The 25,007-nt window shown below is 42.1% G+C and overlaps 1 long non-coding RNA gene across 1 annotated transcript in view; it reads left to right on the top strand.

Annotated features, from left to right (window-relative positions):
* The window catches only part of LOC122174369 (uncharacterized), a 36,838-nt gene extending 12,851 nt beyond the window's left edge, over positions 1 to 23,987 (top strand). Inside the window, exons 2-3 of the long non-coding RNA XR_006176085.2 lie at positions 20,330 to 20,426; positions 23,244 to 23,987. This is a non-coding gene — a long non-coding RNA (uncharacterized LOC122174369). The remainder of the gene's footprint in view (positions 1 to 20,329; positions 20,427 to 23,243) is intronic.
* Positions 23,988 to 25,007: the final 1,020 nt, after the last annotated feature.

The following is a 25,007-nucleotide window of genomic DNA, read 5'->3' as shown; positions in this document are numbered from 1 at the left end:
TGCCTTTGTTTAGGATCCTAAAGCCTGCACTCAGTCCATGGATGAGGACCCAAGTCCAAGGAAGTTTAAATACATTTTTCATGTACGGTTTTGTAAGGCATTGTGTCAAATTGTTACCCAGAGTTACACTAATTTCTTAATATTAGCTAAAATCTGTGTACATTATATTCCCCAGTGGTTGGAACAAAATGTCTTCCTACTACTTCTCTTCCCTGAAGGGGAGAAGGAGAAAGTTGCCACATTCTTCTTTTTAGCTGCATGCCCACAACATTTTGTGGTAATATTAAATTCAACTCTCCCTATTTTCTTTATCCATTTGTAAAACTTCTCTTTGTACTATTTAATAGCTGGTCTTTAGAAGGTGTGATAATTTCCAAAGGGCTATTTCTTTATGCATAAAAATCCAACTGACCCCTTCAAAAAAGTGTTTCAATTTTACTTTCATCAAAGAGTTAAACAGCCAAGGGCTTTTAGCATCTCATTTCACTTACACACATAGCCCATTATAACCTGCATAAACAAGGATGACAAGTTGAGATTAATGAGAGTCCCAAAGTGACAGAACAATTTAATTGTCAGAAATCATAGGAGGTGAACTTTGCCAGTGTATTTATATAAGACTGCCATAGTCTAAAAACTTCCCTAATTGATTATGACCAATAAGTAATAACACTGAAAGCAGTTTTCTGGTATACAGATAACAAATGACCCATAACAGTTAATAGCGGTATTAAGATGCATAAGGGAAGAATATTAGATTGACAAGATAAATGACCTATAATGTTGTGCAAATAATTGTAGAGTTTACACTTTTAAGAAGAGTAGAAGAAAACTGCAATACCGTAGACAGTCAAAATGAGTCTAATTTAACACAATGAAATTACAACAACTCAATGGATTGCTGTACAGTGCTATTGTTACACAGTAGCATAGGAGCAGATGCAGGCAATCGGACTTTCATATCTGGAATGGTTTGTTGATAACTCTTGTCTCTACCTTACATTACTTTAAAATAGTTAAAAGAATATTTTTTTACAGTTTGAAAACTTTAACGCTTTTATGTGGCAGAAGAAGGCAAAACAATTCCATGTACACAAACAATTTCACACACACAGCCCCCAATCTCATTACCAGCTTTAGCCTCCAAGGGAAAAATCCATCCTGCCTCTTCGATATATTTTTAAATCCCACCAATTCATCCAATTACTGCCTAAATATATAAGTACCATTTGACTTTATCATCTCAGCTGGAATCCTGTTCCACCTGTTCACTAACTTCTGTCCAATAATATCTCCTTAAATTCTATTTATACGTGTCCCCTCTTAATCTTTAATTTACATCTTCTAGTTCTGGCTAGTGCAATGACCACAAGCAGATCATTAAACTAATTTGAATGATGCCCCTTAGGTAGTGGAAATTTTAGCTCAGTGGTTTGGTCATTGGCCTACTAAACCTAGGATTGTGAGTTCAATCCTTGAGGAGGCCACCTAGGGATCTGGGGCAAAAATCAGTACTTGGTCCTGCTAGTGAAGGCAGAGGGCTGGTCTCGATGATCTTTCAGGGTCCCTTCCAGTTCTATGAGATAGGTATATCCATAAAGTAAGGTACTCATACTGTACCAGCAATATTCCCCCTTCTAAGAATAAAGAATATCTATTAATACCTCTAACACTTTAATTAATGATATAAAAAAGCAAAAGGAAACTTTCTCAGGGCAACCACTGACTTTAATTCATATCACCTCTTAATTAGCTTCTCACCTAAGAGACTAAATAACCTGAATTTCATCACTCTCTCCTCCTGCTTACAATTCCATCTATCAGCTTAGCTGTCTTAAACTTCTTTCAATAGGTCAACCAGAACAGAAGACTAGGGGCCAAATTCTGTCGTGATGTTCATCATGAGGGCAAGGGGAAATGTACATGTACCTGAGGGCAGAAATTAGCCCTGTATTCCAAATGCAGTCTGAACAGTTTTTTATAAAGTGCCACTGGAAATTTGTAGAAATATTGCGAAATTCTATAGAATTTTCCCTCTTTTATTCAGTGAAAAATTTTGGAATATTAATTTACATTTTAAAGGTAATCTTTGCAAGCAGAAGGGTTAGATTTACTTTTTAATGAAAGTTTAAAATCTTCAGAAAACATCCAAAATTCCAAGGAAACATCCTAAATCTGTGCCAAAAGATGGAATTGACATAAGGCATATTTTTTGTGGTCACAGTCAAAGCACAGTACATTCGGATTTATATATGGTGCTCTCTGGATAGAAGCCAGCATCCTTCTTTACTGTTGCTTTGAGCTTGGCAAACTGTTAACAGTGAACAATGTTCTTCTCAATTTTAGTCCTTTTTTTGGTTGTGGATTATCTGCAAACAGATCATGATTTTTAGCAATTTGTTCATTTTTTAAAATAGTTGGACAAATGATTTACCTAAAGAGGATTTCAGCCTACGGGTAGCTTACCAGCTTCTCGCTGTGTGATATGCTTTGAGCATTCAGTATTTGCAGTTTGAAATGCAAGATGGCCTGAGTGTCATTATGTTTCTTGATTGAATAAATGTAACTGTTAAAATTAGGTATTTGTTCTGAAGAATCATGATAGTGAATTCTAAATCTGCTTTCACAAATGGTTGAGGTTTTTCACAGAAAGGTATTGTTTCAGCAAACATCTTTGCCAGCAGCTCACTACAGTATTTGTGGAAAGTAAAGATAAAAGGAGCAAAAACACAGCTGTATTTGGTGGTTGGAAACCATTTGTTAAAAAGTGTTAACAAATGGTTTCCAATCACCCCCCTCCCACCCCACACCCACTATTGCATTTGATTTGAATTTTGGGTAAAAGTTCAGGTCACTCTTATAACCTATTTACCCCTCTACTACTTTTAATATCATTGAAATCATCACAGATAATAAAACATGTAAAGAGCGAGCTCTTTAAACGTCTTACATCATCCCAGTTTGAATATTGCAAGTTCAGCTAATAGCAGCATTGGGAAGGATTAGCTACAGGCTACAGCCATTCTGGTGTGGCTCTGGTACTTTTACTTGATAAGCCCAAAACAGTCCAGTTTGACAGCCCCTTTATATGCAAGCTTGAAAAATAACCTATTTAGCATTCTCCAGCTTCAGCACATGATTTCACTGGGAAACTATGTAAAAGATACTCTGGAAATAAATATGTACAAGAAATTACAACTCTGTCTGAATGACCCGCTACCTTGGAATGTCTAGAACTGTGAGAATTATAAGGTCAGGAAATATGTACAGACCTAGTGCTTTGAAAAGTTACTCTTCCTTATTTGGAATCTGCACAGACATGGAAGCTGAAGTTGTATAAACTAAAAGGAAGATTTTTCCTGTCGCTTACATGCCTAGTCCTTGACCTATCCCATTTATAGTTTCCTTTAAGATACTATGCATTGCAAGTTCATTTGTTTCCTAGCAGTCTTCCAACAATGATTTTCAGGACTAGCCAATACTTCACACAGAGCTGGGCTATGTAAGCAGAAGCCTTAGATTTATATGCCAGTAAAAGTGCAGGTTATTAATGCATGTTATGCCATTGTATTAGTTTAGATCATTGTTAACAATTTGGAGCTCAGGCTCTAGTATTTCCAGGTAAAATGTATTCCTTACTCTCTGTCTGAAAATTTTAAATACAGATGTATAGAAATGTTTAGTCTGCTTTACTATAAATAGAAGGTAAAATGTTATTTCAGACAAAAAGCATACCATAAATGAAACATTTATTTTTGACAGATTTGCTTTCCTCTGTAGGGTGCTATCCTCTGTCCTGATACGGATCAAACTTCCATTGACTTCAAAGGCGAGTTATGCTCGCTTAGGGATTGCATTTCTGGGTTTGTTTTTAAACTGATATCCCAGTTTTTTGTACCATGTTCTCTCATTTTCACTACATATGGATTTTGCTTTTTGCAACTAGCAATCTGATCATAGAAGATACACAAAAATCTAGTAATAGATGGAAACTGTATTCACAAGCACATTTTTTCAACATCAGAATCCATTACTGGATACTTTAGAAATTAGTTAGAAGGGCATTTATACTACCATATGACACAAAATTCCAAAAGGAAAATACATCGACGTTTATTCTAGATATAGCTGTCTTTTGGTTGAATTGTTCCAGTTATGAGATGGATTTTTATCTAATGTACATAATTACATTTTGGCTAAAAGTTCCTTTTGTATTTCCCCAGTTCACATAATAATTTCATGATATTTTAGTTTTCAGTTGAACATGTTTACTCTATGATACAAAAATACTAGGCATAAACAGCTTTTGTACATCCACTGTGTGTATACATGCTAATGTCTAGATTAGACATGTGTTCAAGCCTCAGAATTATGATCTGGATCTGGATTTCAAGCAACAAAAAGTTTGGGTGTTCACTTTGGGATATTTTGCTTCAGTTTGCTCTGAAGACAAGGTCCATTTGTAAAAGTCAGGTTCATATGGGTGTTCACATTTCAAACATCTACTGAAAAATTCAGAGGTGTTTGAATCTGGAGTTCTTAGTTGGGCCTATCGATAGCCTAGGAACATGGTTAGTTTATTGTAACACGTGCTACAGTACTTCTTAATCAATCAAGTTATTTTGTCACTGAAAACGAATGTAATATTATGTCATGTGCCAGATCCCCAAGTGCTTTAAACCTTAGATGGAGCTACGTTGATTTACATTACTTAAGATCTGGCACAGTTTAGACTTTAGAAATTTCGAGACGCAAGATCCAAGAAGTTTGAAAGTAAATGGGCTGTGCATTCATGAACACTTGCATAGTAGGGAAGGGACAAAGATACAGAATCTTCAGTCCCACCATTCTTTAGCTGATGTTCATGGGCTCTATTGCTGGGATATGGTAAGGATCAGCAGATGCGGCTTATTGTTTTCTCCTCTGTGAAGCTTTGGCCTTATTGGTCTGCACATGTAAAGATCTACTGACCAGGCCTTTGCCGTACCAAAAGCAACATGCCCACTCTCCTCTCTGAATTTCATTGCCTAGGGTCCCTACATCATATCTGCACCACCTGCCTCCACAGCATGTTAGATATGCAGTGCCTCATTCTTTGTGCCAACCACCCTGTATAGCCATTTATACACGCAAAGTGAATGTAAAAATGCTGCTGAATCAGAATGGTGGCATTCCAGAGCCATTTTGCACTCACTCTGCCAGTGCTGATATGTCACAATTTTACAGTGAGTCTCATAATATTTGGTATTTCTCTTAAAGCACCAGCTTCCAGAGTCATGAAAATATGGGAGAATTTCAGCTTTAATGTTTTTAAAGTACATTTACAGGAAGCCTGAAATACAGGCAGTAGGGCTACTAAACAACCAAGGTGTTAATGGAGAACTCAAGGAAGACAAGGCCATTTCAGACAAGCTAAATTAATTCTTTGCATCAGTCTTCACTACAGAGGATGTGAGGGACATACCCACATCAGAGCTATCCTTTTTTGGGAAACAAATCTGAAGTTCTGTCCTACATTGATGTGTCAATAGAAAAGGTTTTAGAACAAACTGATAAGCAGTAGTAAATCGGCAGGACCAGATGGTATTTACCCAAGAATTCTGAAGGAACTCAAATATGAAATTGCAGAACTATTAACTGTGGTATGTAATCTATTGCTGAAACAAGTCTCTCCACCAGATGCTGGAAGGTAGCTAATGTAACGCCAATTTTTAAAAAGGGCTCCAGAGGCGATCTTGGCTATTACTGGCCAGAGAGCCTAACTTCAGTACTAGGTAAATTGGTAGAAACTATAGCAAAGAACAAAATTATCAGATACATAGAAAAACATGATTTGTTGGGTAAGAGTCAACACGGCTTTTGTAAAGGGAAATCATGCCTCATCAAGCTATTAGAATTCTTTGAGGGTGTCAATCAGTATGTGGGTAAGGGTGATCCAGTTGATACAGGGTACTTGGATTTTCAGAAGGCTCTTAAGGAATCTAGGTAGTCATGGGATAACAGGGAAGGTCCTCTCATGGATCAGTACCAGGCTAAAAGATAGGAAACAAAGGGTAGGAATCAACATAGGCGTGTGCATGGGGTGTGCCGGGTGTGCCCAAGCACACCCTAATGCAGGGATGGGCAAATGGCCCCCCTCTCCCAGTGCGGCAAGTCGCAGGGTCTGCGCTCCCGGGCAGGAGCACCCGGCTGAGCGCAGCAAGCCGCTGGTCCCTCCCCCACCCCCCCATTCCCCTGGAGCTATGCCGCCACGTGTGCAGCGCTCTGGGGGCCAGGTCTGCGCGCTCCCACAGGGCAGTGTTTGGCTCCGTGGGGAGGCAGACATGCTTCCCCCTCCCCTGGAGCTATGCCGCCGCACGCGCAGCACTCTGGGGGCTGGGGCTGCGCGGGGAGGCAGACATGTTCCCCCCTCCCCTGGAGCCATGCCGCCGCATGCACAGCGCTCTGGGGGTCGGGGCTGTGCGCTCCCGCGGGGCAGTGTTTGGCTCCATGGGGAGGCTAGGAGCCTCATCTCATGGTAAGGGGTCTGGGGCCAGAGGGGTTGCCTAAGGGGTGGGGGCAGTCAGGGAACAGGGAGGGATCCAGGGGGGTGGGAGGGTCTCTGGAGGGGGCAGTCAGGGAGCAGGGGAGGTTGGATGGGGCATGGGAGTCCCGGGCTCTGTCAGGGGGTGGGGGGTGGATGGGGTCAGGGCACTCAGGGGACAGGGAGCAAGGAGGGTCCTGGGGGGGCAGTTAGGGTGGGGGGTTCTCTGGAGGGGGTGGTCAGGGGACAAGGAGCTGGGGGGTGGATGACTTAGGAGTTCTGGGGGGGGCCTGTCAGGAGGCAGGGGTGTGGAGAGGGGTTGGGGCAGGCAGGGAGCGGGGGGGAGGGTTGTATGGGTCGGGAGTTCTGGGGTCCTGTCAGGGGACAGGGAGTGGTTGGATAGGCGTGGGAGTCTCGGGGGTCTGTCTGGGGGTGGGGGTGGGTGGATAAGGGTCCAGACAGTCAGGGGACAGGTAGGGAGTAAGGTCCTAGAGGGGTAGTCAGGGGACAAGGAGCAGGGAGGCTTAGATAGGGGGTGGGGTCCCAGGAAGGGGTAGTCAGGGGACAAAGAGCAGGGGGGGTTGGAGGTTCTGAGGGGGGAAGTCAGGGGGCGGGAAGTAGGAGGGAGTAGATGGGGGTGGGGCTAGGGCAGGGTGGGGGCAGGGCTAGGGTGGGGCTCCCTGGGTGCACACCCTAATGAAATGGGCTGTGCATGCCTATGGGAATCAAAGGTCAGTTTTCAAACTGGAGAGAGATAATTCACACAGCGCACAGTCTACCTGTGGAACTCCTTACCTGAGGAGGTTGTGAAGGCTAGGACTATAACAGGGTTTAAAAGAGAACTAGATAAATTCATGGAGGTTAAGTCCATTAATGGCTATTAGCCGGGATGGGTAAGGAATGGTGTCCCTAGCCTCTGTTTGTCAGAGGATGGAGATGGATGGCAGGAGAGAGATCACTTGATCATTACCTGTTAGGTTCACTTCCTCTGGGGCACCTGGCATTGGCCACTGTCGGTAGACAGGATACTGGGCTGGATGGACCTTTGGTCTGACCCAGTATGGCCGTTCTTATAAACAGCAGGGTCCATGAAGAATCTGTACTGAGACCTGTGCTGTTCAACATATTCACTAATGATCTGAAAAACAGAATGAACAGTGAAGTGGCAAAGTCTTCAGATGATAGAAAATTATTCAAGATAGTTAAGTCTAAAGTTGGCTGCAAAGAGTTATGGTGGATATCAGAAGACTGGGTGACTGGCTAACAAAATGGCAGATGAAATTCAACACTGATACGTACAAAGTAATGCATGTTGGAAAAAATAATCCCAACTACACATATATAATGATGGATTCTAAGTTAGCTGTTACCACTAAAGAAAGATACCTTGGAGTCACTGTGAACAGCTCTCTGAAAATTTCAGCTCAATACACAGTAGCGGTCAAAAAGGCTAACAGAATCTAAGGAACTATTATGGAAGGGATAGAAAATAAGACAGAAAATATCATAATGTCACTATATAAATCTCTGGTGGGCCTACACCTTGAATATTGTGTCCAGTTCTGGTCGCCCCATCTCAAAAAAAGATATAATGGAACTAGAAAACATTCCATATGAGGAGAGACTAAAAAGATAAGGGCTGTTCAGCTTAGAAAAGAGACAACTAAAGGGGGAAATAATAGAGGTCTATAAAATCATGAGTAGTGTAGAAAAGTAAATAGAGACGTGTTATTTACCTTTTTTCACAACACAAAAATGCACAACAACCAGAAAGCAAATTAAATCAAACAACCCTTCAAATTTTTCCTCCAAAAATGTCATAACTTTTAAGCCAAGCTCATGATTTTTGAACACTTGGGATTGGCAATACTGCTTTGGTGTAATTTACTAAACAAGGTGCAGAGCAACAGAGAATTAGGAGAATGTTTCCACTGTGTTCTGGGGTTACTGGTGAGTGCCTGATCATGCACCACTGACGTTAACAGTAGTTTCTCCACTGATTTCAGTGGCAGTAGTATTGGATCTGATTATCGAACTGGTACACCAAAGAGCCACTCAATCTCCTTCTGCTTTATTTAAAACCATCATTAGATGCTTTGACAATTCAAATCCTCATGAAAACATTCAGTTACTGCAGCTTTAGCAAAAGTGGGTCTCTCTACCAGTACAAGTCACCGAACATTTTTTCTACGCTCTCAAATAGATAGTCTAACAACACTCCACATTTTCTATTTCCAACTAAAACAGGTTCAAGATATCCCCCTCCACTATGTGGTATTGCTATAAACCATACAGCTAAATTGAATCTTTATCTCATGTTAATCTTCAGTTTAGCAAAGTTCATTTATTATAACGTGTGTGATCAAGCTTAACAAATAGTTTTTGTTATAAAACAACCTCTGTCAGGAAAGCTTGATATTTAATTGACTATTATAAGCTTGGTTGCAACTTTTCCCAGTAATGAAACCTATAGTTAAGATCATATTCAGACTTCCATTATAATCATTTTGGAGCCACATTCTGCCACTCTCATACTGAGTAGTAGTTGACTGTGCAAGTGGTCCCACTGGCTTCAACAAGTTACTTGTGCAAGTAAGATACCACTCACTGTAAGGTTGGCAGAATCTGGCCCTTTGTTTTCTTATGTTCATAACTCCCTTTTTTTAGGGCTAAAACTGTTCACGCTTGGTCTCATCCCAGAGGTGAATATCTTTAGTACAGCTGGTAGAATTTTTTTAATTCCAAAGTTTGATGCAATTTTGGAATTTGGAATAAAAAATAGAGCAGGAAAAATAATGATGACATCTTAAATTTTCCTCTTTTTTAATTTTGAAAAAAAGGGAAATTTTGTAAAAAAAAAAATATTTAAATCCCCCCACACACACACCTCCTTTTTTATGCCCAGTTCTAATTTAAAGGAAAATCCATTAATCTGTATTTGAGTTTAGGATAAATAGGGGAAAAATCCATTGAAAAATAATGATAACTTCTTTGATCACTGCAAAGTCAAAAATGTCTAGCAAAGAAATCACCTGACATGTGGATAATGTGCTATGGGGGCGGGGGGGGGGGAATAAGCATTAAAAATTGACAGTGAATTAAAAAATATTTCTGCACAGACTCAGTGGGCTTTGTAAACTGTCATGCCCCTTTCTGCTGCTATGTAAGGATCAGATCTTGGTTCAGCCAGTGCACCAGTTCAAGGGAGGAAAGGAGCAAAAGAACCCCCTTGCTCCCTACACCCACAGGATGAGGGTAGTGGGCTTTGCAGAGCTGCTGTATATGCCCCTCATAGTGGCAGGCAGGAAACTATGACAGAGGCCCTGGAGGACCCTTGATTCTGCCACCTCCCAATGCACTGAACAGCCTAGCTATGCTGGTGTGTCAAACAGCATACCCCCTTCCTGGAATGGGATGGAGATTATCATTCCCCAAGTCACGATCTCCCTCCCAGGCTGTTCCAGGGGCAACACTATACACTGCTTTTTATTACGGGCCAGATCAAAATGTTACAATCTAGTTAAGTAAGTGAATCAATAATATTAATAGTATTTCATGCCATCAGCGGGGGAAAGGGAGAACTAGAGTCTCACACTGACAGGCCATTGTGCTACTGCTTTCTGGGGGTGCTAGAATGATCTGCATTTACCCGGGTATCATTGAAACACACTCAGCAATATTCTCCCAAGAAATGTGCCTTACCCTCTGGGGCAGATGAAAATAATCATAGAATCATGGAATTGTAGGACTGGAAGGGACCTCAAGAGGTCATCTAATCCAGTCCCCTGCACTTATGGCAGGACTCAGTATTATGTAGACCAGAGGTCACCAAACTGTGGGGGGCCCCCCCGGAGGGGCAAAGAGGACTGTTCAGGGGAGGGGTGCGGCTGGGGCCTGGGCCAGCCCCCACGGGGGTGGGGGAGGCAGGGAGGGAGTGCCACACAGCTCCATTCCTGGCCACGGCCCCCTTACCCCTGTCCATGTCCCCCCCTTGCAGAGCCGTGACCTCGCTCCTGGCCTGGCTCCAGAGGTAAAAAGTTTGGGGACCACTGCTCTAGACCACCCCTGACAGGGATTTCTCTAACCTGCTTTTAAAAATCTCCAATGACGTAGATTCCACAACCTCCCTGGGCAATTTGTTCCAGTGCTTAACCATCCTGACAGTTAGGAAGTTTTTCCTAATGTCCAACCTAAACCACCCTTGCTGCAATTTAAGCCCATTGCTTCTTGTCCTATACCCAGACGATAAGGAGAACAATTTTTCTCTCTCCTCTTTGTAACAACCTTTTATGTACTTGAAAACCGTTATCACGTCCCCTCTCAGTCTCCCCTTCTCCAGACTAAACAAACCGAACTTTTTCAATCTTTCCCCATAGGTCATGTTTTCTAGACCTTTAATCATTTTTGTTGTTCTTCTCTGTACTCTCTCCAATTTGTCACATCTTTCCTGAAATGTAGCACCCAGAACAGGACACAATACTCCAATTGAGGCCTAATCAGCGCAGAGTATACTGGAAAAAATACTTGCGTCTTGCTTACAACACTCCTGCTAATACATCCCAGAATGGTGTTTCCTTTTTTTGCAACAGTGTTACACTGTTGACTCATATTAGCTTGTGATCCACTATGACCCCCAGATCCTTTTCTGCAGTACTCCTTCCTAGCCAGTCATTTCCCATTTTGTATGCATGCAACTGATTGTTCCTTCCTAAGTGAAGTTCTTTGTATTTGTCCTTGAATTTCATCCTATTTACTTCAGACCATTTCTCCAGTTTGTCCAGATCGTTTTGAATTTTGATCCTATCCTCCCAAGCACTTTCAACCCGTCCCAGCTTTGTATCGTCTGCAAACGTTATAAGTGTGCTCTCTATGCCATTATTTAAATCGCTGATGAAGATATTGAACAGAACCAGACCCAGAACTTGACCCCTGTGGGACCCCACTCGAAATATATTTCCAGCATGACTGTGAACCACTGATAACTACTCTCTGGGAACGGTTTTCCAACCAGTTATGCACCCACCTTATAGTAGCTCCATCTATGCTGTATTTCCCTAGTTTGTTTCTGATAAGGCCATGTGAGATAGTAACAAAAGCCTGAGTGTGCTACATTTCTGAATTTCTGCAAATACTGAATTTAACAATGAAATCCGTGTACCATCTGGAGCACACAGCTATTGCAATACAACCAAACTGATATTCTGAGCTATTAATTCAGCTTTACAGTCCACTGTCACCAGTCAAATCTGGTAGCAGCCAATGCTTGACACCACCCCTTGTCTACAACAACCCATTCTCCTGACTGATGCGTGAACTTCAAAGCCAGCACGGGCCATTTAAATACTAACAGTATTAAGCACTGGTAGCTCCTTTCTTCTGTCATTTTTTTCTTTCTTTAAAAAACAAACACACACAGGAAACTGAATGCAACAAACTCCAGCACTAAGATTCTGAATGGAAACACTCTCAAGTGAGCAAATGAAAATAGTAATGGTCTCATCAGAAGAATAACTCACTGACATTGTACGCACTGTGGGCCAGATCCTCAGCTGGTGTAAGTCAGTTAACTCCTCTGACTTCCATACAACGTACACCAGTTTGAACCTTCTGAGGATCTGACCCTGTATACACAGGTATACATTTGTGTTGTGTGTTTGTACAGCACCTAACATGATGGTACTCTGGTCCATGACTAGGTCTCCTAGCTGGTTACCACAATCCAAATAAGAAATAAAACAATAAGAATATGGCTAGATTGTGACACTGCTCTTGGCCTGTAGTAAGAGATGGCATGAAAACAAGGGTGTGCCATTTTAGGAATTGTCCAGGGAAAACAATGTGACTTGGAGATTCACAAGTCATTCTCTTGCTCTAAAAGTATTTCATTGTACTTGGCCTATACCAATAGCAGCTAACTTTCCCCTCTGCTCTGATTCAGCTAAGCGGGCTGGTTTGTTGGGGGCGGGGTGGTAGAATCAAGGATCAGCCTCTCTCATTCCCAGCCCATCTGTACAGCCCTGCACACAGTTTGCTGATACAGGCAGCCCATGTGGATGTGCAGAGCTAGTTATAATCTTGCCCTTTACAGTCCAGAAACCAAAAAATATTTTACCAGTACAATGCAGGTGAATTATGTTATGGTGAAAGTCTTAACCATTTCATTTCCCAGCTTTTGTGCATTTAAATTTATAACCAAACATTTGCAACGAGAAAAGTTTTTTTGCATTTCATATACTAATAAAAATGGTTTGAGATTCTGAGCCCATCTTCCCTGCTTAAATGAAAATAATCCTGTCTGGCATTTCAATGCACAAATAACTTTTGACTAACTCAGAAAAGTGACAGCTGTAGAGGGATATTAAAGCCAATTTTTCTAAGTTACAGAATATAATTTAATGTTCTATAGCAGCCTTTGTATCTACAACATTTCAGAATGCTATAGTTCAGTGCCTGTGTAGTCATATGGCATAGTCATTATATGTGCAACGAAAGAGTACTTCGTAGTCAGCATTTGACATTAGAACCTGTTACAGCAAGAGGGATGAAAGCTTGACCTGAGTACTAAACCATCCCCAATGCCTTTCAAACAATACTATGAGACCTTTAACTTCCATCTGGACAGCTATGAGAGGCTGACAAAGCGTCTTTATTCAATGTCGGACTTGAACCCATTACCTGACATAGCAACTGAATCCAACTTGCCATAACAACTGAACACATAATGATGCACGTTTTAATTTAATATAGGATTCCCCCCATTCTAGTGTCTGGTCCTTTCAGCAGCTTTCCTATCTGGCACCAATGCCTGATTAAATATTAACACGGGGCGGGCCTGTTATTTCCTGACTTCCGAGAAACCACTGGTAAATTGAGATCCAGTTGTTAAAAATGTCTGACACAATGTAATTTGTATTGAACCCCTCTTCCATGCCAAAGTGCCAGCGTTCATAAATCAGGCTGCTCAAATTGAATAAATCTATTTAAATACTTATAAAATATTAAATATGCATTTGGGAAAAGCCTCTAAGGTTATTGTGGCACCCATACACCTCAGAGTAACTAATTTATTAAAGAGTTTGCAAACCTGGGAAGAAAGGGGAAAGAAAAATGGTTTCATAAACCAAGAGCAGAAGCCAATTTTTCAGCTCAGATGATGAAAGGAAGCATGCATTTCTAATCAAAAAGACAGATAAGCCTTTTCTCTCCCACCATTCCCTCAACAGCAAAGTGCCTTTTCATCATCAACAACACTCCATTCCTAATGTCTGCTGAGGCCTTTCTTCACCTTCTCCATACACTAGTAATGTACACACAGCATCCCTTTGAAACAAGAGCCCATTAGCTGTGGCAGACTACCTTTTCACATGAAGTCCTTCTGTTGGTAGTCATCAATAGAGTGTTAAATCATTCCGACTGGGCATGCTCAGAATCATGGCAGTGGGATAAACAGATATTTAGAGCTGTAGAATGAAAATTGCTTTTCAACCTTTTTGGAAGGGCGTTTTTTTAGAAAAGGTCATAAACTACACAAGGAACATCAAGCTGTTTTTCTTCTAATCATACATTTTTAAGAAACCCACTTTCTCTTACACCCAGGTCATCTGTAATTTTAGACCTTCAACCACCCAGCAGTTCCCTTTCAAGATTACATACTAAATACTACCATAAATTTGCCCCTCAATAAGAGACTAGTTCGGGCATGCCTTGAAACGGGGATTTATGTGATTATTTTCCATCCAGTGGGTGTGGTAAAGTGATATAGAAACTGTCATCTATACCAGCAAGCACAGTGATACTTCACAAGAGCTACCTGAGTAATGCAAGCGAGATTAAGCCTAAATTGAGGATTGCCATTTCTGAGGATAATTAATTTTCAGGCTGCCATAAAGGCCTCCTGACATTTCTTAGCAAGGATTTTGAGCCTCTGCAAACCTTTAAACAGCTTTGTTCAATAACATACAGTGGTGCTGCTGCCATCTCTTTGACTGAGAAAGCTAAGAAAACACAATGCAGTTTCTATTGTATTTTCCTCTTTGATGCAGTGAGAGTTCCGTTTTATATAACAGTTCTATTCCTTTATCCAATCTTCCATTTAAATAGGCTCCAGCAACCTTATGTTTTACACGTCAGTTCTAGTTTCATGCAGCCAAATTTTCAAAAGTGACAGATCTGGTCTCACAATTGTAGATACCTTAAAGTTGGGCCCCCAGAAACGGAGTCATCCAAAATCAGTGACCACTATTGAAAACACTGGCCTAAAAGATTGTGAGCCTGATTTTTAAAGGAGTCTTAACCTTGCCTCTCTTTTAGCCCCTAAAAATAATTGCAAGCACAATTATCTGCAGGTGAAAATAAGGATATGTTGACATCTAACTGCCTAATATGCTGGTGCAATCTGTTAGTCGGGTATATTTCACTTGAGCCTGCCAGTAATTGTACCACTAATATTTATGGGTGCAAATTCCAGTGGGAATTTCTGTGGGGCCAAGATTACACCTGGAATTTTCAAACTCAGGCCCTATAGTTACAGCAAACTGGCACCTCGTTAGAATTTTGGACATACATGCAGTACAGTATGGGGAATATTTTCAAACTTTGGTGCCTAAAGTTGGGCACCTAATTACATAGTATCGTGTTCAGTTGAGCTGAGCCCACTGATGTTAATGGAAACTATGGTACTGGGAACTTCTGAAAATCAGGTCACCTATTTCAGATGCTTGATTAGGAACTCAAGTGCCTAACTTTCAAGTTTGAAAAAATTGCCCTATATGTATTGTATCCAAAGATTGAATTTGTAACCAATGACAAAGTGTTTGTAAGGGGCAATTTTTTTTTTTTTTTTTTGCTAACGTGCACATACACAGACATTTATGCACAGAGGCTGACGGTCGAAAGGGTTAATTATTCAACAAACTCAAGCAGAGGAAAAAGTTTCAAGCTCAGGGAGGTTATCACTCCCTTTTGTGCAGGCTGGTTTTAATCACTTTCTTGTACCTCTCCCTGACTTCATTTATCAAGCCTTCACATAAAAGTTGCAAAGTGAGGTTATTCAGCGGATACCTCCATTCATCTCAGATTATTGACCAGGGCGGTTTGCAGTACAAGCCAACCTGGGTGATGGCATTCTTCTTGTTTTCATTGTGCAGTCTGCTTTCGTTTTATGCTGTAATTGTGTTTGCACAAAACCATAACCACACAGAGTGCAAATCCCAGGTTCCAGAGTTATTTACAAACACCTCCCTCTCGTGCTATCTGTTTTATGCTTGTTTGGGTTTAACGGCCGGGAGCCTGTGGTGGATTAACATGAGAGAAGCTCGATCCAATCTAACCAAAGGGCCCCCAACCAACCAAACCTCCCCACCTCCCACAAAAACAAAATCAAAGCCCTCCCTGCCCCCACAAATTGTTCAAATGAATTTCCATTGCTCCAATACATATATTTTCTGTTCTGACTTTGGTGAATGCTAAGCGTCAGATTCTAGTCCTTTTAACCACAATGAGCAGCACTTTGCTCCACAAAGAGTCCCAATGAAGTCAATGAGGCTACTCCAGAGTGAGATGCTATTCAATGTGAGTGAAGGAAACAGAATCCGGACCCACGCAACTGATTAGTAAACAGCTGTTTCATAGATAATTTAATGTGGTTATTTTTAAGCATTGTGAGACAGACCCTCAGCTGGTGTAAATCAGTGAAATCAATGGAGTGATGCCAATTTCCACTAGCTGAGGATCCGACCTGTTTTTCATTTTTGTACAGAACTCATAAAATATTGCTCACAGTAAATTGTGCAAAGATTGGGAGATTGTATCCAAGTTAAATCCATGACCTTTCAGTATTGTCCATTTGTAGTTTTCACTTTCCATTGAAAAAACCCATCACACAAATTCTGTTTCCAGCTGAACATCTCGGGCCAGGTGATGGGGAGGGGAATGACGTAACAATCTTTGTTATTGTTACAAACTAGTTAATTAAACATTCACCCGCCAAATCAGACTGTCAAGCTGATCACAGGGGTACGTGTTATTAAAATGGCTTTCTGCATATTATGGCAGTAAAATCATTGGTGACTCACTGTAATCAGTCTTTGGTGATATAGGGGCCAGGCAACAGGAATATTTTTTTACTTCAGGATACTTTGAGTAAGTAATCTTGCTGATTGGCCCAATCCAGGGGTTTTTGGCTCTTTCAGCCAAAGTGGGAGCCATGAGATACAGCTCATACTGTCCTTTATACCTACTGTGAAGCTTGAACACTTGAGGCCCATGTCGGCCATCAGTAATTTCAGCATGGTTGCATGAGTGTAACAAAGGGAGTTGACTGCCAAGGATACTGATTTAGGCTGAGGCACATTCCTCCATTGTTTTTTATTTCTGGTCCTGCTTTTCCTTGCTTGGAGTTTAAGGATCCAAAGCAGTAGATTGCAAGGAGTTTACTTTGAGCTGAAACAGCAAACAGTATCTTCAGGCTAGATCTAACTCTGGGAGCATAGCCTTCAAGCAGGTTACTCCTGGGGGAATTCTGCACCACTGCGCATGCACAGAATTCATGTCCCCCACAGATTTCTTTCCTTCCCTGCAAAAAAAAAAAAATGATTTTCTGACAGGGAAGCCAAGGGATGCCACAAGAACCGTCATGAAACCCTCCCCAGCAGTATGTTTTGGGTGCCCAGGGCAGCCGGCAGAGAGGTAAATCACTGTGGGGCAGGGGACGGGACTGGGGAAGACCTGGCTTGTGGTTCCTACCCTGAGCCAGGCTAAGCTGCTAGTCCCAGCTGGGCTGAGGAGGACGGGACTTCCTCTTCCCCTGCACAGCATCCAGGGCCGGGTCGGACCGACCCCCAGATTTTTCCCCAGGCTCTGCAACCCCCCTCCCCCAAACAGGACAGGAATATCTCCAACTTTTTTGGTCTATCAAGGACCAAAGGCAGGTCAGTGTCCCTGCAGGCCCTTTGTTGTTGATTTCTGGTTATGATGTTGTTTAAAGTCCTCCATGAGAGCCCATGGTATCTTAGGGTCTCTGTGGAGTTTTGAATGAAAAACCATTCCTAACAACTCTGCACTGCCAGTCCAGCTGTTTCTTTCAGAGGCCCATTTCTTTGTCAGCAGAATATTCACTTTATCAGATGGTTCTATTTTAGGGTTGGTTTCTTATTTCACCTTAACCCTATACTGTTGGCATAAGATGATAGAAGGAATTTTCTAAGATCACTTCCAGGGGTCATAAGTGGCGTTTGGGAGCATATCAACAAAACAGTTTTCCTCCTGTGTCCACATGCTCATTCACATGGGGATTTCCTTACTTTGTTCTATGTGAGCAGGTATCTGGAAATACCACATGTGGTGAACAATGATGCTTTGGTTCCTATTGACACTCATGTTTTAAATATGTTGATGTTATTAGGCCAGGGCTGTCTGATTACATTTTACCCTCCATAGTACAGAGCAAGGGATCAATGTCAGGACTCATTTAGTTTCAGGCACAGCAGCCAAACAATTTGCCTCAAGGCTGTAACCATAGTATCTACATGGGTTGCACTCTGCATGCACTATGCACTTCAGCTGGAGTGTGATCCTTACCATGGTTAGCTTCCATGTCAGAGGAATGCACTTGAGATGGAATGCAGATTCTCCTTCCTGCTGGAGGTTCTCTTTCTTTGGTATACACCCTATTCAGTTGGTCATTGTTGAAACAGTTTGGTTTTGGGTCACATCTGACAGGCCGTGGTGTACCTTATAATAACTGGAGTTCTTCGAGATGTGTGGTCCCTGTGGGTATTCACTGGGAGCGGATGTGCTCCATCCACCCAGGACCAGAAACTCCTCAATAGCAGTGTCCATTGGACTGTGCCTGTGCCCTTTTCCTCCTCATGCTTCCAAGCACTGGGTTTATGAGGGAGCACAGATCAACCACCTCTCCAGTGCCTACTCTACCACAAATAGTCCTAGTCTAAGGATCCAAAGCAGAGGCGGAGGAGAGAGGGTGTGTGAATACCCTTTAGGGAGCAAGAGGTCAAGGGCTCAAATGGTGGGTTCACCAGTGCTGATAGCACAGAGTTCAGGTCCCAGGCAGGTGCTGGTCTCAGTACAGGTGGCAGTGTGCTGACAATGCCTTTTAGGAACTTTACTGTTGTGAGATGGCTGAAAACCAAGCAGTTCTCCACCGGAGGATGAAAGGCATTAATAGATGATACATGTATCCACAGTGAATGGATGGATAGGCATGATGACTTCAAAGAGAAAAGATGTTCCAGGATAAGAGAGATCTTGGACTTTTCAAGAGGTAAGGGATGCTGCTGACACCACAGGGAGAACCTCTTCCACTTGGTGGTATAGCACTTCCTTGTACAGTTTCCTGCTATTGGGAAAGATGGATTGAACCTTCCCTGAGCAAGACCTCTCTAAGTCCATTGCCCAGGCAAAACTCAGACCACCAGATAGAAGAATGCCAGGTTGGGGTGGTTGGTCCTGCCTCAATTCTGTGACAGTAGGCCCAGGAACAATTGTAGATGTATGCATGGGTGAGAGGCTGTCTGCAGGATTGTAGTGAACTAGAACTACATTGGCCACCATGGTGCTATCAGGATTACTGCTGCCTTGCCCTACTTGATTTTATGAAGGACGTGCGGTAGCAGGGGGATGGGAGAGAAGACATACCTTAATGGTCTGACCACTGTACTAGGAAGGCATCCCCTGTGGAGTCATGCTGCAGTCTCTCATCATGAGGAATCTGTCCTGAGGTAAGTATGCCCTGCCTGCAATCCCATGTAGATTCACTCCAATAAATGCTATAACTCTTCTGTGGATTAAAGTGGAGTCTCCTGGATTTACCTGAATTTCCAAGGAATGAAACATGTCAAGTAAGGAGGTGACTGTTGCTTTTATCTCCTCGTATGAGCCATCCTGTGAGCACCAGTCATCTAGGTACAGAAATATTGAGTTGCCTTGTTGGTTTAAGTGTGCTGCTACCACAGCCAAAACCTTTGTAAAGACAGATGGAATGTTCAATAGCCTGAAGACTCTGTATTGGAAGTGCTCTTGGCCCATCATACCATGCTGGAATCTCCTGTGCACTGGGTGAATATCTGCATGGAAACAGGCATTCTTCAAATCATATCAAACCAGTCACCTTTATTCAAGGAAGGTATTCTGGTAGTCATCCTGAATCTTGAATGGCGGATGAAGACATTCAGCTGTTTTAGGTCCAGGATGGGTCTCCAGCACATATTCTTTTTGGGGATTTGGAAGTATTTGGAGTAAATGCCCCTCCTACTGTGTTTAGGAGATATGGGCTCTATTGCCAGTAACTGGAATAAGGAGTCCACCTCTGGCTTGAAAATCCTGTAGCTAGTGGGGTCCCTGAAGAGGGATGGGGAGGTGGAGGTTGGAGAAGGGATAGACAGGAATATAATCCTGTATCCAATTGAAATTTAAATGCTTTTGTCCAAAGTTATATGTTTTTGGAAGAAAACAGGCCAAGTGGCCCCTAAGGGAGTTTGGGGAGACTGGTTGTACGTGGCCTAGTTGCCAGCTCTTGAGCATCTCATCAAAATTCCTTCTTGGTAGGCAGCTGGGACTCAAAATGGGATGGTGATGATGCAGTGTGTCTGGCATCCTACACCTCTGGCATTTCCTCAGAGGCTCATAGGCCCTCTGAAGACAGAAGGGCTGAGGGGCTGGTTGGTACCTCTGAGGCAGCGGTTTAGAAAATTTCCCACAAGGTGCTGGGGTCCATATGCCCGAGCAGGAGAGGATGACATGAAAATTCTTGAATGAATGAAGTGACTCATCAGTCTTTTCACTAAACAGGTTGTTACCCTTGAAAGGGAGATCTGCAACTGTCACCTGGATCTCCTTGGGGAATCCCAGTGCCTACAGTCAAGAGGCCCACCTCATGACCACCCAGGTAAACATGGAGCAGGAAGTCTTGTCAGCTGTATCAAGTGATGCCTGGAGGAACAATTTGGCAAGAAGTTTACCTTCACCCAGGATGGCCTGGAATTGGTGCCTGTGTTACTGTGGTAGTTTATTGGAAAACTCCAACAGCTTGTTGTAATGAATAAAGTCATATTTTGATATGAGTGCCTGGTAGGTCATAATACAGAATAGAAGGATGGCTGATGAGATGTTCTTTCTGCTGAAGAGATCTAATGTTTTGGCATCCTCATAAAAGGGAATGAACCTGGGCTGGGGTAGCATGTTCTGCTCTGTGACTGCCTGGATCACAAAATAGTTTATGCTAGGGTGGGAGAACAAGTATTCTTCTACTTTGGAGGGCACAAAATCAGAATTGGAGCACAGGTGGCTGCTATGTGCCAAATACCTCCAACATGGCTTCACTGATAGGGGGGGTGTCACCTTGGAACGTGCTGTAAAATGGAGAATGCCCAGAAGTTTAAGGTTGGGGTCCTGAATCTCTTCCAGTGGCATCTGGATGGTGTCTCTGATCCCATTCAGGTAGTCCTGGTATTGTCTATAGTCATCCAGTGGAGAGAGAGAGGTTGTGCTACCACCTCTTCTGGAGATGAAGAAGACACTGCTGGCAGATCGAGCGGTACCATCTGTTCCTGCTCAGCCATGTTCTCTGAGAGAGCTGAGGCTCCTCTCTTGGAGGCAATCTCTTTGGAAAGCAGTGAACATGGTCCTTGTAGCCTGGGACCTGAAAGTATGGATCCCATGGACCCCAGTATGGCCAGTGGGTAGGTTCATAAGGGCATGGAGCCAGGCCCCATGGGGGATACCATTGATCCCTAGCCCCATAGTACAAGTCACAGGGATTTAGAGGCCTCAAGGAGGCTCTGGAAGCCCTGTTCAGGCTGATATCTCATGTTTGGGCTGCTGGGGGAATCACTGGTACTATCTCCTGTTTGTCAAAGGAGTTTGAGCCAATGGTACTCTGTTTTGTAGCAGCATGGCTGCTGGCACACACTAGTGAACAGCACCTCAGTGATGTTGGAGCATCCATGTTGCAGCTAGGACTTGGAACTAACGAATGGCATTCTGATGGTGCGATGATGTTTCTAGCTAGAACTGGTTCAGAGAGAATTGGCAACTCAGGATTGGTGTACATTACCAGGTCCTCAAGAAGAGCGTAACAAGACCTAGTGGGAGGAATGCTGGCTGGAGTCTTTGGTATAGGCTGATCTGTCAGTGCAGGCTTCAGCACAGTGGGCCTGGTGCAGTATGGTACCACTTGTGCAGAGGGTGAACGCTCCTTCCGATCCTTTTGTGATGCGGTGATCAATCCCACCTCCTTTGTGGATGGTTTCTGAGTTCTGTAGCGCTCCTGGTGTTGTCAGTGCTGGCCCTGTGAGCTCCAGATGCACCTGTTACAGGGTGAAGAGCCTCATCTGGTGCGGAGCGGAGAGGAGTGGCAGACCTCTTCTTAGAGGACTCATGTAGCAATTTGTCTCTCTTTTTATAAGGGTGTTTCTCCTTTCCCTTCTCATAAAAAGAGTTTAAAGGAGTCCTTGGGTTTACTGGAGGATTCTGAAAGTGTTGGTGCTGCAGGGGCACTACCCAGAAGCTCAGCTCAATGAGACGGAAAGTGGGAGGGTCCCAGATCTAAAAAGGGCCTCATGGACAGCTCTATTAGATGCCTGTGAAGTCTGAAGTCCTGAGATTGCCTAGTACGAGGGTGGAAGGTGTGGCAGATATCACACTTCAAATACAAAGTTTGTTTTTAAAAGTCATATGATACATATAGTACATAATCAGCAATAACCCAAATTTAGGTGAATAAATTTAAGAATACAGTTTAGATATTAGTATCCAAGTATTTGGGTACATCATTCATGAAAAGTTGTATAGAGATTTGGTTGTGGAAAGGAAAATATATCAATGAGTGAAGATTGTCCCTCAGTAATCGAGAATTAGGGTAGGTTGTCCATTTAGAAAATACAATCAATCAAGGAAGTATTTCAGTTACTTTCCTTACTGTGCTTCTCTACTGCTATTGAATAGTTTCCTGTCTTGGGCGCATAGTGCACAACCATACTAAATAATGATAGGGACCAGCACTCGAAGAAGAACAAATGAACTTGCCAGGCGTGGGCACTTGGCCTTTGCTCATGACCATCATGTATGCAGTTATTATATATTTACCATTGGGATATCCTGCCTGCTACCTACTCTCCAAATGTGAGAATATTGCAGGGATGGTCTCTTTAGAGAAAGGTAAATTTCCTACCTTTCTGCTTCTCTGAAAAAACCTTCATGCAGGAGTCACATTAATCCTCCTCCCCCTCTCAGATTCTTTGCTCATGAGGGAAGGTGCCCTTTGTTCATACTATATTCACTGGCCATTCCTGATCTGAAATGGTAGTCTCCTCAGGGCTAACTATTTTTGTATCCATGTTGTGGACTCAAATGTTAAGGGGAGCTCTTGCTTATTGAAGAACTAAACATTTTCTGGCCCCTCAGGTATCTCTGGTTGGAGCTCACTCAGTGGAGCAGGGCCCTCAAGCAGGCCTATAGGTGTCGCAGAGGGTCCAAAACTTAGAAACAGGGAAATATGAAGCCATGTACTTTATTAACATTAAATGCTGAGAAAGCCTTTGAGCAGTTGGGTGGCTTTATTTGATGGTAGTCTTGGAACAATATTGAACTGAACAGAGCTTTCGTAGATGGCTGCACTATATTCACAACCTACTCCATTACTTTATAGCGTAGAATGCCGGGGAATGAGAAAGTATGACATGTCCAAACTGTCTTAATTCCATAGAACCTGCCTCAGAAAAATCCTCCATATCTTTTGGCCCAGAACAATCTCAAACCAAGATCTATTGACACAATGCAGCCAAGAGGATATGAGCACTATCATTACCAGGAGGCGCTGGAGATGGATTGGCCATGTGCTTCGGATGGAAACTGATTCCATCATCAGAGTAGCAATAAGATGGACATCTGAAGGCAAGCGAAAATGAGGCCACCCAAAAACAACATGGCAAAGAGCTGTGGAAGCTGAGCTGAAAAACCTGTGGCATGGCTGGGGAACCATTGAAAGACTTGTCAGAAACAGACAGGAGTGGAGGAGCTTCGTTGCTGCCCTAAACGCCAGAGGCGTAATGGGAACATGATGATGATGACAGATGTGCTTACAAAGCAGGAGTTTTGTTCTATTCTGGCAATATTTACAGTTTAGATGTCATATTTTTCATAAAATGAATGAAAAAATTAATAGAAAATATACCTTGTTATTGTAGAGCCATATAATATCAATGAGGAAGTAAATGAACATGTTATCTATGTGACAAGAGGGGAAAAGATGTGAAAGGTAGAGCTGGTCAGAGAAACTTTAACAGAACCATATTCTGTTGGACTATGCAGTTTCTTCAAAATCAAAAACCTTCACAAATTGAGGTAAATTTCACTAGACTTTCACTTAGGGAAAAAAAGAAAAAAAATGTTCTAATAAAGCATTTTGATTTTTCATTTTCAAATGACTTTTCAGTTTCAAATTTTTAAATTTTGCATTATATTCTACATTATTATAATAACAAAAAATAAAAAAGTCAAAATTGAAATAAAATTTTGTTGAAATAAATTGTTTTGATTAACCGGAAGTAATTTTTTTTCCAGAATTTTTCTTCATATAGAATTTAAACATTTTCAGGTTCTACTCCTATTTGGAGCAAAGCCAGATTTTGAAATCTCTAAATCCTTCATAAAATGGAATGTCTGTCTTCTAGTATTTGGGACAATAAGTGTTAGAACATAATGGTAATGGAGAAATGAATGCATCAAATTAAAACTCAACAAGGGAGAAAAAAAACTCCTTTGTTTCCTTTTATTGAATTTTCAGAGAAGATATGTTCACCACATATAAAGAAGGAAACTGTGACAAGAGTGACCTGGCATTTTCCCTCTGTTGGGATTGAAAGACGAAGCCAGGATTCAGAAAGTGCTGACAATGAGACTTTGGTGTACATTTCTTGGGGAATATCAAGGATTCAGAAGAGCAATCACTCAGGTCATAAAATGCTAGTAATTTTTAAGAAGAAAATTTGAAAAATGATTGTTTTTTTTTCTAAATTGTACATGATATTTTTTGTTTTTACAACAAAAATCTGAAATTGAAACATTTTCTCTGTGTAAAAAATGTTGAGTTTTGTTGACAAACAGGGCTTCCACCATTTTCTTTGGGGGATTTCCCCCACAAACTAATAGGTCTCACCACCAGAAGATTCTCCTGATATTCAGGGAAAATGTTTCCATTGCCAATTTCAAGCAGAAGGGACAGTTACCACGTTACTTCATGATGAGCTATTTCTTTGTTTGCAATCCACAATTGTATACGCCCTTTTTTGCTATGTCTCATTGCAAACTCACGCCTAATTTGCTGATCATTGTTATCCTTTCAACATTTCTGCTTTCCAGGACTCTCCTTCCTATTCAATATCTGTTTCAAATGATTTTTTTCCCCAAAGGTATTTGTTTGCATTTTTTCCAACCCAATTCTCATTTTGTAGTTTTCTGCCCATTTTTC

This window comes from Chrysemys picta, chromosome 3, assembly GCF_011386835.1.
Source record: "Chrysemys picta bellii isolate R12L10 chromosome 3, ASM1138683v2, whole genome shotgun sequence".
Lineage (NCBI taxonomy): Eukaryota > Metazoa > Chordata > Testudines > Emydidae > Chrysemys > Chrysemys picta.
Note: the sequence above shows the minus strand (reverse complement) of the source record. Positions and strands in the feature narration are given on the sequence as shown.